The 20253-nt window shown below is 35.6% G+C and overlaps 3 non-coding genes across 3 annotated transcripts; 2 read left to right on the plus strand and 1 right to left on the minus strand.

The window, feature by feature from the left end:
* Positions 1 to 6381: 6381 nt before the first annotated feature.
* Positions 6382 to 6453, plus strand: TRNAP-AGG (transfer RNA proline (anticodon AGG)). Its single transcript has one exon. It is a non-coding gene; the product is annotated as a tRNA-Pro (tRNA).
* Positions 6454 to 6882: 429 nt separating this feature from the next.
* On the plus strand, positions 6883 to 6954 carry TRNAP-UGG (transfer RNA proline (anticodon UGG)). The gene has a single exon. It is a non-coding gene; the product is annotated as a tRNA-Pro (tRNA).
* A 1394-nt stretch (positions 6955 to 8348) lies between these two features.
* TRNAG-UCC (transfer RNA glycine (anticodon UCC)) lies at positions 8349 to 8420 on the minus strand. The gene has a single exon. It is a non-coding gene; the product is annotated as a tRNA-Gly (tRNA).
* Positions 8421 to 20253: the final 11833 nt, after the last annotated feature.

Raw genomic sequence — 20253 nt, forward strand, 5'->3', positions numbered from 1 at the left:
AACGCCCCAAATCGATAACCAAAAAAATATCCTCATGAAATTAAATATGTTATTAATTTAAATTCCTAAATCTCAAGAACGGATTTAAGAAGAAGGATTTGACGAAATAAGGCTGGCCAAATAAATTCATGTGGTTTGTAAAGGGCGGAATTTTCAGTTGATAGTTTATGATTTCTTTCTTAAAATTTCCGGAAACAATTCCTAAATTCAAGGAATTGTACTACTATAATGGAAATCAAATTAAATACATAATTTTGATATCGTTTGAATTGCTTATTTGTAAAGATGCATTCAAACATTACTGATAAGAATTGCTGGAAATTTATTTGTCAATCGAAATTTAAACAAAAGAAGGCCAATTTGGTCAATTCACATTGAAGAAATATGGGATGTGGAAGTGATACGTGATCATGACTCTTTTATTAGAATAGGGAGATAGGAAGATTTACTATCTCCAAAATAAACCAACATATATATTGGCACTTATAATCCTACATGTTGCACACCATGTGTCACAACTAGCATTTTCAGCTACAAAATTCTATCCCCATGTAAACATCAGTTATTATAAAAACTTGTACTCTAAGTGAATATCATGCTATATGTTAACATGAAATCATCCATTTGAGTCCAAACTCTTGATTTAAGTTCAAAACCTAATACAATACGTCTCATATGTTCAATTATGGATTGAAAACCCTAAAAATCCCGGTTCAAGGTTATTATGAACTAGGATTCTCTTATTGGGCCTAATGGACCAATAAACTTTCAATTTGACTACTTTGGGCCTACGAACCCTATTTGGGCTCTTATTGGACCCACGTCCATGAAACTAAAGCATTTTGGGCCATGTGGGCCTAGAATAATTCATCTTATCTCTAATGGGCCATGATGGGCCATAAATGATTTAATTAGCCCTAATGGGCCGTAAACCCTTCTCTTTATCATTGTTGGGCCGTAAACGCATATGTGGGCCCAATGGGCCGAACATTTTTATTGGGCTACATGTTTTCGATGATTATCAAGTTCAAGCCCAATGTTTAATCTTTTTCTCCTACCCCTCTCTCATTCTCGGTTTAGTAAAAAAAAGGAAAAGGATGGATAATTAGAAGAGTGACACCTCACAATCTACCACCAAACAACAATATTATTATTTAACATACTTCCATGCAAGCTAGCTTGTAACCATCATGCAAAAACCACCACCTTCTCTCTCTTCTTCTTATTTCGGCCAAAGAGACTCCACCACCATTCTCACTTTCTTTCCATTACAACTACATCCAACAATTCTATCTAGAGCTTCAAAAACTCCCTCATCCGTCCTCTTCAATTTTCGTGTGAGCTTGTGTGAGTGTTGAAGAACACTTCATCAAAGGGCATCATTCTTGGTAAGGCTTGTTAATCCTCATTGTTTTGTTTCAATTCTATAACAAGATTCTTATTCTTATAACATTATTTTCGTATATAAGGCCTTAGAACCATCCACATCTTCGAGATCTTCTCAAAGAAGTAAGCTAGGCCGAAAACAACATCATCTTCTCATATCTCTTCATCAAAACCGAACCAAACCTCAAAGTGAGTTCATACCCCCTATTTTCGATTTTTACTTGGTTTTGGGGGAGAATACAAGTTGTTTTGTGTAGATCTATGTGTGTATGCATGATTTTGTGTGTTTTCTTTTGTTACATATGTGTTTATGTGTTGTAAACTTCATGAACTAAAAGATCTACTAAAAGATGATGATATTGGTAGAACATAACACTTATTTCAACATATTTCACAAGAAAAGGGTTAAAATACATCAAGGATACTAGGATCTAAGAAAAACTTCATGTAAGGGGTTAAAAATGACAAAAGTGACAAAAATATGGGTTGTTTATGTAACTCTCGGCTAGTATGTGGTTCAAAAGGAAATTTTTGCTAAACAATGGCTAAAGTCGACATTTGAAACCTTATAGGGACCAAAAATGTAAATATTTTTATAAATGGGCCTTATTTGGGCTTCTCACGGTTTTGGGCCCAAAAATGGTAATTTTTGGTCTTTTGTGGGTTAAATTGTCATTTTCAAGAAAGTTGTGTCAAAAATGTAAATTTTTGATAAAAAGGGGTCAAAGTTGCGAAATTATGAACATTTGGGCCAAAAATATGAAATTTTCTATAAATGGGCCGAAAATGTATATTTTCACAAAAAAATCAAGCCAAAAATGATATTTTTGACAAAAATGAGTTAAAAATGTTATTTTTACCAAAAACTAGCCTTAAATACAAATTTTGTCCAAATTGGGACAAAAAATGTCATTTTTACAAAAAATTGAGCCTTAATTGTAAATTTTTGGCTTAATGGGCCAAGAATGTCAATTTTTACAAAAAGTGGGCTTTTTATGCTATTTTAGTAAATAATTGAACTAATAATAGCAAAACAATAACAAACGGGCTAACTTTGTCACTTTCTTGATATTGGGCCTTAGTGGCCCATTTACATGTTTGATAGGTCATGAACACTATTTATATGCTTATTGGGCCTCATGACCCATTAACATGCGCGACGGACCTTGGATACTATTTGGGCCTGTAAATACCTTACTTGTGAAATGGGCCTTAGATGTCCTTTTACATATATTTTGGGCCCATGTTATATAATCTCGTTCCTTTTGGGCCTGAAAATGACTTACGTGTTTAGTGAGCCTTAGTGGCCGCTTACATGATTCATTGAGCCCGGAATGAGTTTTATATGTTTCTCTTCGCGTAAAATTCGATTAAGGATCTAGTAAGACGTGTCGGTTGACTCCTATTGTGTGTACGATCGTAGCCTGTAGTTATAACCAGAGTCTCTTGGAGGGAGAGCGGGGGTTTGTGTATAGATCTATACGGGGATGACACCCCACACCTGAGCTGTTCGCTACAGTTAGACTACATCAGTCTAGGGTGACCAAAATCCTTATTCTATTTTCTATCGGCGTTCAACAACGTCATGACAGGCGAATTTGTCATTATTAGCATGATTATAACGACTCACTTAGAGGAATTAACGTTATGAAATTTACGGGAGACCATTCTCTTTTCTCTTAGATTACTCGGGAACATACTCACCCTGGTACTCAACCTCGGGGGTTGGTACGACAACATTCTCTTTTACAGGCAACATAGGGTTGTCTGTGGGCATTCTTTTTACATTCTCTTTACTTACTTTTGGGATTCTACTAAACAAAAACACACATGCATTAATACAAGATTGGACACAAACACACTAAACTATTTTAAGAAAATACAGGATTTTCTTGTGATTACAAAGTTGTACAAATCATTTTCTCAAAACATGCTTATGAACTCACCAACATTTTTATGTTGACCTTTTTAAATTAACTTGTATTCTCAGGAAACCGCTGAAACAGGTTGGGCTGAACAGTTAAATGGATATTTTGTTATATTTTGTTCATCATACTCTAATTATTTTGGCATGTAATATTTAAAGACAATACTCGATGTAAACAATGTATGTTGTTATATTACATGTGTGATGATGATAATGTTATGTTTCAATTATATACTATGTGATGATACTACAAGGATGAAGTCACGCACAAGCTCCCGGACGTTTCCGCCATCTGGTTCGGGGGTGTAACACCATGTTTACTTCTTAGTACATGTACATGAGTACATCCCATACAAATCATAATTATGTGTTGACCTTTTAAAGTCTACTCACAATTCACAATTCACAAAAGAGGGCTATCACTTGAAAATCCCTTTTCATATAGATGTTTAAGTAATATATAGGGATAATGCTTAAAAAGGTAACATATTTTAGCTTGTGTACATATTTAGTCACTTATATTTATTTTCGTACACATCTAGTCATTTATGTTTTTTTGTATACGTTTAGTCACTTATGTTTTTTTATATTAAGTAATATAAAGGGATAATGCTTAAAAGGGTAACATATTTTAGTTTGTGTACATATTTAGTCACTTACATTTATTTTTGTGTACATTTGGTCATTTATGTTTCTTTTGTATACATTTAGTCACTTATGTTTTTTTACATTGTACACATATGACCATTAAACTTAATGGTCATATGTGTACAATATAAAAAAAAACATAAGTGACTAAATATGTACAAAAATAAACATAAGTGACTAAATATGTACACAAGTTAAAACATGTTACCCTTTTAAAACATTATCCCTAATATAAACACTTGTGAAAGTGAACCCTTTGGGAAAATGGTGTTGATGTTTATAGAATATAAAAACTTCTTGATCATGTTTATAAAGTAATTAGAACATACTTGATTTTATATAAATATAAATTACTAAGTATTTTAAGATACAAATTTTAGACATTAGTTAAAAAAAATTAACAAAAGTTGATGCAAAAATATAAAAGTTAAAGAAAAGAAGATTCAAACCAAACATGAGATTTACTTCAATTACAACATTGTATTCCATTTTTTTCTTATTAAGGCATTCTATTTGAAAATCCATCCAATAGCATTGTAATTTTAATTTTTTTTTATTGAGACATTGCACTTGAAAGATCGATACAATTGAAGCTATAAGAATTTCTTTGTGTTGGATGACATTGTTATAATTGGGTAGATTTTAGAATGGAATGATTTAATATAAAGAAATGAAAGTAGAATACCACAATAAAGAGACATATAAAAAAAAGTAGGATGCTTTTTTTACATCCGTGATGTGTTACTGAATGTCTCTAATTGATTCTTATCGACTTATATCCAACTAAATATAAGATCCAGCTATATATCTTACACTCTTATTACACCCATGGCTTAAAACTATAGTCTAGGGGGTGTTTTGTAAAAAGGTAAAAGCGAAAGTTGACTTTGACTTCTTTCTACACACATTGGTTTACAAGTTTCGCCATTAACAAATTGGTATCAGAAAGGTGGAGGGATTTTTCGATAAATGGAGCCGTTTTGTAAGAGTTCTTGGGTGTGTATTGGGTACGGTTTTCACAAGGTAGTCCGTATTCTCAATGCAGCAATAACCTGTTCTAATCTAATTACAGAATACAGATTACAACAATCATGGATCATGGGATGCGATTTTCTGGGAAGTCTTCAGCAATTCAGATATCAAAGGCAAATTCAAGTCCTGGTTGTTTGAATTAATTTGTCCTTGTTCTGGGTTGTGAATCGAAAATGGGATCCCTCTACAAATGAATTACGTAACCATCTTATCTTGCACACAAGGTGTTTGATAGAAGTCCTCAAAGAAATATGGGGGATAATTGGCATCTTAAATCAAAAAGAAAATCATAAACGACGATTTCTTGATGAGTGAGCATGCACCATCTCTCAAAATGGTAGGCAACTGGATGAGAAACTAAAAATTATATGCAAGTAAAGTAACAAGTCACCAATGCTTAAAATCTTTAATCCCCAAGTCCTCAAATGTCTTATACTTTTTGGGTAGAATAGAAACTGGTAGATGAGTGAAGTTTTATCAGTATCTGCTCAGAATATGCAATCTTTCACTATTAGAAATGGATATGCATTTTGCTTTTGCAAAGGTAATATAAGCAAAGATTGATTCACACATTGTAGCCTGTAGCCTTGAATTATGGTCACCCATTGCAGTATTCTACACTGAAAGGTATAAAACATAAAACTCTAAACTTCATGTGAAAGAACCATAAATTTCACTTCATTGGGTGTCACTCACATACTTTGGAGTTTGGACAATGTAATGTCAGTAAACTCATATTCAAGCAAGTGGGCATTTGGTCTAGTGGTATGATTCTCGCTTTGGGTGCGAGAGGTCCCTAGTTCGATTCTCGGAATGCTCCTTTTTTTAACATATTTTATATATAAAAAGAATAGAATTAAGTGCCAATATTTTGTTTCTTTTTTTCAACATATTTTATATATAAAAAGAATAGAATTAAGTGCCAATATTTTGTTTGATATGATAATGTTCATCTCTTATAAAGTAAAGTCAACTAAGGACTTGGGGAAACAACTCTACCTCCTAAATTAATTATTATATGATATGCCCAACAAACATGTGCTTGCAGATCTGAAAAGATTCTATATCAGTAAATTGGACTCATCTGCATTTACTTCAGCCTGATAATTAATTAATTATGCATTCACCAATCACCATGAAAAGACGCAACTTCATAAAAAGCATATGTAACTTCATTTACCAGAGTAAGCAAATATGTAATGTAAATATTCTTTATGAAGATGTTTTTAGGCACCAACTTACTTGGTGAAAATGTGCAACTGCCTACCAGAATAAGATATCTTTCTGCTACCACTTATATTTTTACTTGTATTATGTACTTACTGCATCTATATTATTAACTCACTGCATAAAGTAAATGACTATAAATGCAGTACACTAACAAAAATGGGCATTTGGTCTAGTGGTATGATTCTCGCTTAGGGTGCGAGAGGTCCCGAGTTCAATTCTCGGAATGCCCCCCTAACTTCAACTTTTTTTTTTATTTTACTTTATTATTATATCTTCACTGCCTTCTCTATAGTGTTTCAAGTGCACTCTTAAAATTCAAAAAAAAAATGATAAATAATAAGTACATCTTTCATTTACTATAAGAAAGTCAAAGTTGACATACATAAAAGCATGGAATGCAGGTCTAAACCTGTAATCTACCCTCACATCTATTCTGACCATATAATAGCACGCAACAACTACAACAATGCATTTACTTTTGGCAACAACACAATGAACATGGTGAGAAAGCAAAGACACTTCCAAGTCCTTACAAAAAACCTTCATATCATATCATAACTAACAAACACAATACAACTCAAAAGTGTAAAAAAACAGCAATAGTTCATGTATTTATCACACAAACAAAAATAAAAATACATAATTAAAAGTAACCAGCAGGGCATTTGGTCTAGTGGTATGATTCTCGCTTTGGATGCGAGAGGTCCCGAGTTCGATTTTCGGAATGCCCCAATCTTTTTCCTCAACAAAATCAACTCATTCTATATAAAAGAATTTGTTTTATTTGATATAAACATAAAGTCAACTAAGGACTTCTGAAAAAAAGCCTGCCTACTAATTACTAATGTGAAGCGCTGCTCTTTGTCAAGAAATTCCACTCACTGCCAGATACTTTTGCAAATATGCAGAAATCATAAAGATCTTTCTCAAGATGTTTAGACACCATCATGGGTATTATCCTACTTTCAACCTGGGCATATCTTACTCTCATTATACAGCTTCCAATGCCTTTTCTACTATATGTTGATGCCTTAAGCACTAGAATAATTTATGGGAACACTATAACTTATTTTGTACATAACTAACTTCATTTTATAAGTTATTATTTAATGTACCATGTTATGCATTACATATCTATACATTATTATATTTGAATGCTTGTACATTATTTGTTAGTTGTGGAGCCGGATCTTCCCTTTGACCTCATTGTCGTTGCGGGCAGTCTATGGTGCTTGATGACAAGGTATGTCATGTTTGGGTGACATGTCGGGTTTGTGGGTCCGGGGTCAAAGGTTGTTTATAAATAGATATACTGGGGTCAAAGGGTTTTAGTATACACAGGAGGAGATAAGTTGACATTAGCTGGGTTCACAAGGGGGTTTGTTTCTTGAAAATGTCTCAATCTGTTCACTCTTTTCAAGCTAAAGAACCAATCATAAGGGGTGTGTTAGACTGTTTGTCCCACTGTCAGTTTGTAGATTTGATGAAGACATGTTATGTATAAACTGACTTACTGTAATAAATTTGACCTTATAAGTCAGGTCGAGCGTTCAGAGGAGCAAATACCTTCTGAACTTCAGTGACATGTTTACATATAATATTCACAATCAGCCAAATACAAAAGCATCCTAGCAGCGCAGCTTGTTGCCCGTTTACCTTCAATCGATATGTATTGAACTATAATTTGACTAAAAAAAAAAGGAGTATCAAACATAGAATTCAACATAGTTATCAGAATAAATTTATCAAATTCACAACCCCCGAACAATTTAAAACTTGAAAATAATCTTTCAATTTCAAGCATAACTTTATCAACGGAGAATGATGAAAGTAAATCAATTCAAATCTAGCAGAAAATCGAAACCTCATACATGAAAAGGGACTGATTCTAACCAGATTAAGAGAAGGAGGAAGAACCACATTCTGCAGGAAGTTCGTGAAACCGAGTGGAAATGCAGCAATGGAACATGATTTTTCGAGGAAGACGAGAAACAAAAAATGGAATCACAGTTTTGAGGGAAATTTGGAATTATCGCGGCAAACGAGAAGGTTCGAATTCGAATTTTAGCGGCTTATTTTATGATTTAGTTTGAACATTTAAAAATAAATAAACAAAATCTAAAATTGCGTTTGCCGGGAGTCGAACCCGGGTCTATTGCTTGGAAGGCAATTATCCTAACCGTTGGACTACAAACGCCGGATGCTGTTATTTTATATCAATTTCCAAGAAATTGTTGTTAGATCACTCTTTAGGATGTTGTATGTGGAATTGTGCTTAAATATAATAGCTTAGCTGTAACTTAATATTATAATTTATTTATAATTTCTAGTTTAAATATTAACAATAAATTTTAATGTGAAACATCTAACAATAACTAAACAGTAACTAGTTAGAAATATTTCATATAGATTATCATATATTCACTGCTTAGGACCTTATTTGTGTTCCATTCATGATTTATTTCATACTTATTTACTTTTGTTTTTGGACCGGATATTCTTTTCGTTCCCACTAATAACTAATTGTAAATAATGAATTTCTCTATAAAATTGTGGGTTATTAAGCAAAAAATCAATATGTAACGTCCCAAAAATTCAGAATAAAATTTTCATTTTTAAAACAATCAGTAATACAGATAAGTTGTTCCAAAACCAATCAAAATGATTACATCATGTAAACATTAGAGTAAAAATCATAAGCAATCAATGCGGAAACTCTGAGGGATGCAGTGCAGTCACGTCGGATCCTTCCATTTAGAACCAGAAGTATCTAAAACCATAACCATAAAACTGTAAGCAATAAGCTTAGTGAGTTCCCCAAAACACCACATATCATACATACAATAAAGATTGTTATGTGACAATCATAGTCTTGTCATTATGCCATGAGCCGTATCATGGTCTTTCCTTGCCAGGCCGAGGGTCAAAACCCTGGGTCTTATAGACAAGTGCTAGGAGCCACCTCTTGGTCTTCCATGTAAGTATCACAAAGATAACTAACATACTATATATAACTGCTAGGGTTTGATCCCTGGTCTTGAAGTACAATTTCTCGAGAGCCACCTCCAGGTCTTTCATACAAATGTCATGGACCAACCCCTGGTCTTCTGATATAACATAAACCCCAAGTATAGTAAGGAGACTCACCTGAATCGCAATGTTGATTAAAACCTCATGCAATGTCGCGCTGATCACAACCGATAGCTCTCACCGCCAAAAGATGGGTGTTAAACACCTTCTAACAATCCACGCAAGGAAAACCCTAAGTCTACCTTCTAAAAATAGAGATTGACCAAAAGTCAAACCATGCTAAAAATCAACAGCTAGAGTTGACTTTAGCCAACCGTCACGTCGTAGCCTTCCTTGGCCACATCGTGGCCTTCAACCAGCCAGACATACGGGAAATTCCCAGTCGCCATGTCATGGCAACCTATGGCCACGCCGTGGGCACTGGGTTTCTAGCAGCTTAATGGATTAAGTTGTTTTCTTTGATTCTAAGAGCTCCAAAGCTCAGATTTGGTCCATACTATCGTCTAAATGGATAAAGTTTCAAACTTTATCCATTAAGACACCCAAATAGATCAAGATCTCAAACCCTAGGTCCAAATAAAGCCAAAATCCATAATGTCTTAACCGTTAAGTCTTCAATCTGAAAAAGTCCTTAACCCAACCACTCCATAAGGGTTTATAACACCAGATCTATCATAAAGGTGGAAGCTTTATAGACATATATGTCCAATACATGTCTAAGATCCATTTTGGTCAAAAAATGAGCTTTAAAGACCAAAACCTAAGCAAATGACAAGAACTTATACCAAAGACTATATTTACAACCTATGATGCTCTTGGGACTCAGGAGAGTCATAAAGTTGCCAAATTTATGAGTTCCTTCCCTCCAAACTTGCTCAAACATGAGGAACATGGGATAATATTCAAGATCTAACCACCAAAAGTCATAAGGCAAGGAACTTGGACACTTACAAAGGTCTAAAGATGCCCAAAAAATATCTATACTTTAGCTAAGAAGCACCGACCATAATCTTTCTCAATACTTCTTATTTCTTCACAAGCAACCAAAGTCTCTAAAATAGACTCACCACACACAATGAGTAATTCGGGTTAGGGTTTCTGAAACTTGAGTGTGATGGAGGCTGATAAGGAACCCTAAAAATGAGTTAGAGGGGTTTAAATATGAAGGGAACCCTAAAAGAGTCGTGGACTTGGGCATGAACAACTGCCACGTTGTGGCCTTCCTTGGCCACACTGTGACGGTGCAAAAGTCACGCGATCAAAATAATTATTGCCACGTCATGGCAAAGAGCTTCCTCCAAAACTCCATCTTCGGTCCTTGATACAAGTAAGCTTAACCAATCTGGAACACGGGTGTTACACAATATCACACATTGTTTTATAAAATATTAAGTAGTCTTTTGCGTTCAATTTGGAATCTTCTTGCTTTTAAAACATTTTAGACATGGAACATGTCCAAGTGATGGTGGGCATGATTGGCATTCATTTGTTAGTTAAATCAAATTGGCACTGAAACTTGCTACTTAGTGTCTTATATTACGGTATGGATATCATAATTTCGTAAATGTTAATATATGCAACATCATGAAAGTACTAAAACTTTCTATAAAGGGAAAGTATTTTGAAATCTCTATAATAAATTCCCAAAAGGATGGATATCATGAACCTACATGCAAACTTTAAGGAACAATATCTCATGTACATTTCTTGTAGGGTAGACATCCTTAATTCCAAAGGGATCAAAGAAGCTTCCTTCCAGCGATATCCACACACAAGCAAGGTACGCACCACTAAGTGTTGAATTTAAGACTTGATATTTAAACAATCTGATACTTAGTATTATGAACTAATAACGAATTATTTATTATTGACAAACAAACGAGTAGATAGATAATATTTATAATTAAATATCCAAAATGTTTTCACAAAAGCAAACAACTAACGATTAATATTTAGGATTGAAGGTTGAGATGTCACGAGATAATAAATTCAATTATTATTAAATATACAAAACATTTTCACGAAACTAAGACCATATTTTTTCCATTTGCCAACTCATTATCGGTGAACGTGAAAAAGTGTTGTAACGTTTGATTTTGTTGAGTTGTGTTAGGGAGTGGCTAAAAGTCTTATTTATAATGTTATATATTTATGTGGGGATAAGCCAAATAAACTCAAGGGGCGACAAGGTATATTCCCGACTACGTAGTATAATAAGGTTGTTTGGGTTGGATCTAATTGTTTTTGTTTAATGAATTACTTTCCAAAAGTTATGATTTAAAATTTTACTTTCTTCTTTTCTTCTCTTCGGTTTGTACTTTTGTTTTGTTTTTTCTTGGGGACAAGAAAGGTATAAGATTGATGAGATTTGTTAGGTGCATTTAAAGCCCCTATTTTGCACTTTTATTCCATATTCTTGCATTTCATTTAGGCTTAAAATCATGTATTTTACTTCTTTTCGTGACATTTCATGATATTTGTAACATCTTGATTTCCAGGTATTTTACATTTTGACCCTTGATATGAAAATTGTTTGCAAATTGAGTAAATTACACAAATGGTCCCTATGGTTTGGGGTAATTTGCGCGCTTGGTCCCTAACTTATTTTTTTAACTCAGAAGGTCCCTACTGTTTGTTTTTGTTACGTGTTTGGTGCGTATTGTTTATTTTTGTTACGCGCTTGGTCCCTTTCTTACCTAAAAAGACTATTATTTAAATAAGAAAAAATGGTGGGGTAGGTAAGGTAAGGTGAGGGGGCGGGGTTGGGGGAGTGTTTATTTAAATAAATTAAAAAATCAATGGCAAAATAGTTTTTTTAAGTAAGACAGGGACCAAGCGCGTAACAAAAACAAACAGTAGGGACCTTCCGAGTTAAAAAAATAAGTTAGGGACCAAACGCGCAAATTACCTTAAACCAAAGGGACCATTCGTGTAATTTACTCTTGCAAATTTGGTCCCAAATGGCATTTTAATGAAAATTTGGAGGCTTACGCGTACGCTGGGCGTACGTGGCCAGGGGTCAAACCCTACTTTTTAGGATTTGGACCCTATTTAAACATCCTTATCTCTTTGAAACCTCTTCATTCTTTAGCCTCCACCTCCATATTCGACCCTAGCTAACCCTAATCCATTTTTTAGCATCCTTGAGCCATTAGTGTGTGTTTTGGTGTTCACAATGAAGGATAAGGAAAGGAGAATATCTTGGAAGCTTGGAGCAACCTTTTGATCTGGAAGTTTTGCACCCTCCTACATCTCTAAAAGGTATAAAGTTTGTACCTTGAGGTTTATTTGGTTAGATCTATCTTGTATGATGTTATAATGTGTTTTTCTTCCCAATCAATGATGTTCTTGAGTATGACATGCTCTAGACCCAAATGGATTGTCCTTTGAGACGTTTTGGAGTGTCTAAGGTCATAAAAATGCAATCTTGGTCATTAGTTTTCTTCCATGCATGGGTTATAATGTCTTAATGAGTTAAGAAAAAGGGTTTTTAGTATTGAGCACTTCCTAGCCATGCAAAGTCATAAAGTTGGAAACTTTATGACTTAAGAGGTTATTTTGGGACTAGATATGCTTTTACTCGAAGGGAGTTAATGAAATAAGCCTTAAATGGAAGGAACTCATTCGGCCAGCGTACGCCGCACGTACGCGATGGGAGCCCCGATCCTGGATCTTGAGTACGCTAAGCGTACAAGCTGAGTACGTTGGGCGTACTCAGCTGAGTCAACTCGGTTGACTTTTTGAATTTTGACTTTGACCAAGTTTGACCTAGGGGCATTTTGGGTATTTTGAATTGTAGTTGAGTTTGGTCATTTTTTCAATGTATAGGTGACTAGTAAAGCTGATATTTGGAGTAGTGTCCTGTTTAACTACCTTTTCAGAATGAGAGTGTAACGTCCCAAAAATTAAGACCAAAAAAATTCTTTTTAATTATAGAATAGTAAAACCATAATTCAAACTGTGTTCATAAAAGCATAATAGAATAAGAGTATGATCAAAACATCCAAATACATAATAGTCAAATATAATGCGGAACATTATGGTGTGTACGATGCGATCACCCCGAGCTCTTCCCCTTTGATCTGGAAGTACCTGAAACATAAACTGAAAACCATAAGCACGAAGCTTAACGAGTTCCCCAAAACACCACATACCATACATCTCTAACATACAATGTGTCACTGCCCAACACCCATCGGGCCCCGCCCGACATCAAGCTCCGCTCGGAACATAGTTGCCAATATCATCAGACGGGCCCTGTCTCATCGCATCCATCAGGCCCTGCCGGGCATTGGGCTCCGCCCGATATACATATAGACATATAAACACATGCAGTAATCACTAAGACAAATAGCATACAATTCATTCATCAGACCCCGCCTGACATTGGATCCCGCCCGATATACATATCACATACAACACATAAAATAGTTATGCATACAACTAGCATCCTATCCATAATAAACATGGGCCGACATTGATGCCTTCGATCTGTCAAGCACAGTGAGGAAACTTACCTCAAGCTGTTGAATGTCTCAAATAAAAGCTCGAACTGCTGATCCGGAAAACCCCCGCGCTAACCAATCAAATAAAACCCAATTAATAATTGGTCCATACCCCAAAGCTGAAATCCTAGTCCGATTGTCCAATACTCAGGTAAAAGTCCATTTTACCCTTTCCTCACTCGACCCAAAATCCAAGGCCCAATCCAAAAGCCCAAAATGGCCAAACTTCCTATATGAGCCCAGAACCCATCATGGGCCCAAATCCAAAAGACCCAAATTCCTAAATGACACCCAAAGCTCCAAATGGGCCCAAGCACAAAAGGCCAAAAGACAGAAAACTAATGGCCCACTAAGGCCTAAAAGCCCAAAACAACGTCTCACATCGTGACTAGTCCTTGGTCACGTCGTGAGAGTCACCCGGTCCGAGTCCAAAGACTCATTCCTGACTTAGACGACCTAGTAAGGGACGGTTTCGCCTTCTCACGTCGTGAGACCTCATGTCTTACGTCATGAGAACAGTCTGAAGCCAAAACCAACATTTTAACATTCTTAATCCATTCAACCCTCAATTCCAACCCCTCCAAAAGCTAAAGGGGACCCTAATGGTCCATAAAAATGCTTACTTTATGGACATGCATGCACCATGCATGTCCCTCCATACTTGTAGGTCAAAAGTAGAAGTATGGTCTCAAACTCACATGCAAGCCTCTAATACTACACCAACTTCCAGATCTGAATGATATAAGACACAAAAGACCATTTGAATCCATAAAGTTGCTATCTTTATGGATATCCTTCACACCAACAAGCTACAACTTAAAGAAATGGGACCAAAAGCCTAGATCTAACCATGAAATGAGATAAAGTTTGAGTCTTGGCACTTACAAAGGGTCCAACAAGGTGAGAGATCATGAAGATGATGATCCCAAGCAACTGCCTTTACAATGATGCTGCTTCTTCTCTCATTTTCCTTCCTTTCCACAAGCAAAACACCAAATATCTCAAAGGAATAGAAATCTAGGATTTCTAGAGGCTTAGAGGGTGAGAGAGGCTGAGGATGGGCAGCCCTAGCCTCTCATTCCCTTAAATACTCAAAAATTAGGGTTAAAGATCCTTAAGCCGCTCTCACGTCGTGAGACTCCAAAATGCGGGTCAACGGCCACTCACGACGTGACCCCCAAGATCTCACGTCGTGAGGACCCCAAAAATGCAATAAATGAATAAATTGAGTACCTCGGGGTTCAAGATGTTATAGTTCTCCCCTACTTGATTCATACTTCATCCTCGATGTTCGTTGCCGCAAGGTTCATGAGGATGCTTGTCGATCTTCTTTTGTATGCCATAAATATGGAAGGGAGAGCCACATTGTTAGGGACTGTCATCAGCAGGCCCCGTCGGTGAGCACCATGATTTGTTACCATTGTGAGCAGGTTGGCCATGTGAAGGCCATATGTCCATTGCTCGTTGCAAGACCGGTGCAGGCTCCAGCACCGGCTACTTTGAGGATCACAGATGGACGCCAGGGTAGGGCGGAGCCCCCGGGGGCTCGGGGTCGTGCTTTCCAGATCACAATGAAGGAGGCTAGGGCGGCGCCGGACGTCATTACTGGTATGTTTTTATTTATTATTTTGTCAGTTATTTTATGGTATGCTTATATTTACGATTCTTCTAGGTACCTTCTTAGTGAACTCTTTGTCTGCTCTTGTGCTTTTTGACTTGGGTGCGAGTCATTCTTTTGTATCTCAGTCTTTCGGTAGGAGTTTTGATATGGCTCTGGGAGAGTTGGAGTGTTCGTTGTGGGTTTCTATCGCCAACGAACATGAGGTTTATGCATCGATCATTTATCGAGGTTGTGTCTTGAAGATTTGCGGGGTGTCTTATTGATGGGTTTTAGGCATAACAAAAAACTTAAAACTCTTAAGTGTGCATGCAACCTAAAACAAGATCTATGTTTCACTATTGAACCTATAACTATGAACATCAAAATAGGAACCCTAGAAACCCTAGATAAGCCCAAAACCAATATAATAATATTATCTTGAATTGATAATTATCTACCTTCCTAATTATCCTCCAAGGATAATTCCATAAACCCTAAAATGCCTCTAGAAACCGTCCACCCTCTTGGTGGAAGGTTCTGGAGCCTTTTGTTCAACTATTGAACAATTTCACTTTAGACCCTACACTTTTAATTAATTCCATTTAATTTCTGATTAATTATTAATTAAGTATTACTATTTCTAATCAATATATTATTCTCATAATATATTAATAAATTATTTATTTGAATTTATTTATCTAATAATAAATCAACCTCTCTCTCCAAAAATCATCATGTCTAATTGATAGGTTTGAGGGCAACTCAAAAAGATTGTGCTACTATCAATTCGAGTTTATACCAATTATAGTTATGGGCTTAGACACCTAATGCAATAGTCTCACACTTGGATAAGTTTGTAACTATCATTGCCAATATAACTTCTGAATCGATCAACAAATTATAGCTTCCAAAAGCCGTTGTTGACCTCTGGCCCATTCAGTTACGTGTCCTAAGATAAGTGATCATATATTCATCCGTTCTGCAAGATATCATTCAGACATTAGACATGGAACAAAATCAATCTCATTGTCCAATACTTTGTTTCCCGATCTGATTTGTAATGACATAGAACTTCTAATCGAACACATCAATTTAGTCCTGGCTGGGCCCGACACCATAAGTCAACACCAAATCACCGAGGGGCCCAAAGATATCGCCTTTTCCGTTAGGGCAAAAGGAACGAATAAACTTTGACTTATATTCTTACACTATTTACTCATCAAATCATGCACAACAACATGTTTTATAACATCAAGTTATTGATGCGTTTACGTATCATCAATGCACAACTGACTTGTAAACCACAAATCATATATCTCCGTTTTAAGATTATAAGATATTATTGTCTTAGAATTACTCGTGATAAATTCCATGAAGTAATTCTCTGAGCGTGGGTTAATCCAATACTTAAATCTTCATTTCTAAGTACTCATGAACATTGTAGCAATACCATTGCTATGTATAAAACTCTTTAGACAATCTACAATTCAATTCATGACAGTCTTAATTCACTACTTACTTCCAAAAGTACGAACGACTGTGGAATTTGAATAATCGAATTATTCGGGAAATAAAACATGCAAACATGAAACACAAGAATAAACAATTGACAAAAGGTAGTAAACAAACTCATAAATAATTCTCTATTATTTAATCACCAAAAGTCAATTACATTTATTTTGTTACAAGTTTCAAAATAACTATCTAACTACTAAAACTAATATCATCTTTCAGACCAATGCTCCTGGCATGCTGAATGTGTTTAGCCCTACTCAGACCCTTTGTGAGTGGATCTATTGGATTCTCTTCAGATGATACCCTCTTCACTACGAGGTGACCTTCCGCTATCCTATGTCTGATAAAATGGTATTTTCTGTTGATATGTCTTGATCTGCCATGATCTATAGGTTCCTTTATCAAGGCAACCGCTCCTTCATTATCATAGAAAATCTCCATTGGCTCCTTGATGGTTGACACAACTCCAAGATCTCCGATGAAGTTTTTCAACCAAATTGCCTCCTTTGATGCTTCGCTTGCTGCTATGTACTCTGATTCACAGGTAGAATCAGCCACTGTCTCTTGCTTGGAAATTTTCAAAGTAAATGCTCCTCCGTTTAAGGTAAACACACAACCATATTGAGAACAAAAGTTGTCTCTATATATTTGAAAGTCAGCGTCACTATACCCAGTTAATCTCAATGTATCACTGCCACCAAGTACTAGGACCCAATCCTTACTCCTTCGCAGATACTTCAGAATATTCTTAACTGCTATCCAATGAGCTTTACCTAGATTTCCCTGATAACAACTGACCATGCTCAAAGCAAAGGACACATCAGGGCAAGTACATGTCATAGCATACATGATGGATACAACGGCGGAAGTATATGGAACTCTACTCATTTCTACTATCTCTACATCGGTACTCGGACTCTGAGTCTTAGTCAGTTTGGTATTACTCTGGTTGGGCAGTTCTCCTTTCTTGGAAATTTCCATACTAAAACGTTTTAGCACCTTTTCCAAGTATGTATTTTGACTAAGTCCACTTAGTCTATTACTCCTGTCTCTTAGAAGTCTTATCCCCAGAATATAAGCAACCTCTCCTAGATCCTTCATAGTGAAACACTTTCCAAACCAAGACTTAACCTCTTGTAAAGTTGGAATGTCGTTTCCTATAAGGAGTATGTCATCAACATACAACACTAGGAATGTTACTATACTCCCACTAGCTTTGACATATACATATGACTCATCTTCACTTCTAGAGAAGCCAAACTCTTTGACCTTCTCATCGAAACAAATATTCCATCTGCGAGAAGCTTGTTTCAACCCATAGATGGATTTCTCAAGCTTGCACACTCTATTGGGAAACTTTGCATCAACAAAACCCTCTGGCTCACTCATGTAAACATCCTCAACCAACTTTCCATTAAGGAAATTAAGCGGTTTAGACATCCATCTGCCAAATTTCATAGTCATGAAAGGCAACTATGGCTAGCATGATTCTGGTAGATTTTATCTTAGCCACTGGTGAGAAGGTCTCGTCATAGACAACCCATGGGGTTTGAGTAAACCCCTTCGCAACCAGTCTCACACACACCATCACAGTCTCATACACACCATCACTAAGATTTGGCTTACATTTCAGTTTATTGTTTCCGATACTTCAGATGACTGTGGCAAGACGAAGGGATGATCGTACACATCATTCGATGACATATTTTGGGATTTATGTTATATTAATCTTGGGGATATTTTTATTTTATACTTGGTTTTGTTATGGGTTTTGTTTGAAAACAATGGCTTCTTTTGATTTGAAAATCAAAATTTTTATCGTGATATTGGGATGTTATAATATTATTTCACCTGCACATTTCTATGATATTTCAAGGACTTTTTGGAGGTGGGATCTCATTAAGGGAGGTGACTAGGAGCTATAGAAAAGATTTCCTGACTTTTGAAGCTTGGTTGAATAGAGACATCCACGGTCGTGGATTTTGAAGCATGAAATTTCCACAGGCCATGGTTTTGAATCCATTCCAACAATGTACTTCAAAGCCTTAACCAATTTGAACATTATACTTTGTGAGTTTCCACAGGTCGTGTTTTCTTTAGTGTAAATTTCCACGTATCGTGGAAACATGAACGTGGGTTTAGTGGCATTTTATGATTTTTCCTCAAAATGGGCCACCGACTTCATTATTGGGGATACCAACTTTTAGAGCTTTGAGGATGATTTTCTAGAGCGATTTGAGTTTTATTAACACGTTGAAACCATTGAAATTCATATTTTTGTAAGTTTGATTCATATTTTGATTAAACTTTAGACTTTGTTCTTTATTCAGTCGCGTGTGGCTAAATCCTTTTTATTTCTGGTTCTATGGATACTTTATGTTATGTCTAATTATCTATCTATCAATTTTACTTTTGTTTTAACAAAGATTTTGATTGTAATTTTGGTTCATGGTGGCCACTTGGATTATAAGTAGGTCACACTTGTCATTCATTTTTATAAAATCCATAATTATTTTATGAAATTGATATTAAGTCACAAACTCAAATTAGTTTTGTGATGGGATTAACTTTGGTGTAAACTATAATTGCATATCTTCACGCTTCTGAGCCTATGAGAAGTATTAGGCATTGTTGGGAACATTTACATAAAAAATTAATGTAATCTTCTAATCCAATTCTAAGATCTTGTTTAGATTAGTTTAGTGAAGTTAGGATTAATTTGGTAAATGGGAGTTGATAGAGATTGTTAGTAATTCCAAGTTCCAACTTAGATATAGTGAATATACCATCATTTCATGATTAATATAGCATAATTATACAATAAACATAGAACTAGGACACTTAATCTTTATTGAATTCATTTGTTAGTTTTGCATGTGTTTAGTTAGTTTTAATTGATCAAACAACCCCCCTTGTTTTATTATAATTCATCTTGTGCAAAAAGACCATCGCATTACAATTAGTCACGTCTCTCTGTGGACCAACCCTACTTGCTCCGTGTTACATTTTAATTACAATCTTGTAGTGAATTTTGGAGTATATTTTACCCCCTTTATTTGTTGGGTTTGACATCCTAACACTATAAAAGAGGAATAAACACAAAGTGATTATTCGGGAAGATAGAAGAAATCGCATATAACAAAGAGAGAGAGAGAGAGAGAGAGAGAGAGAGAGAGAGAGAGCTTAATTTTCCGTGGCTGTGAATATAGCTCATAGAGAGCTGTATTTATAGTTACAGGAACCCTATAAGGCAGCAAAATACCCTCTATGGTCGGCTTTTAAAGGCTTTAAGTGGATCAAAAGATGTGTCAAGCCCATACACACGCCTAACCTAGCCGATGATGTGAATGCACGAAATGGTGCGATTTAGATGCACTTGG

Source organism: Lactuca virosa, chromosome 5, assembly GCF_052849685.1.
Source record: "Lactuca virosa cultivar CGN04683 chromosome 5, Lactuca_virosa_CGN04683_v6, whole genome shotgun sequence".
NCBI lineage: Eukaryota > Viridiplantae > Streptophyta > Magnoliopsida > Asterales > Asteraceae > Lactuca > Lactuca virosa.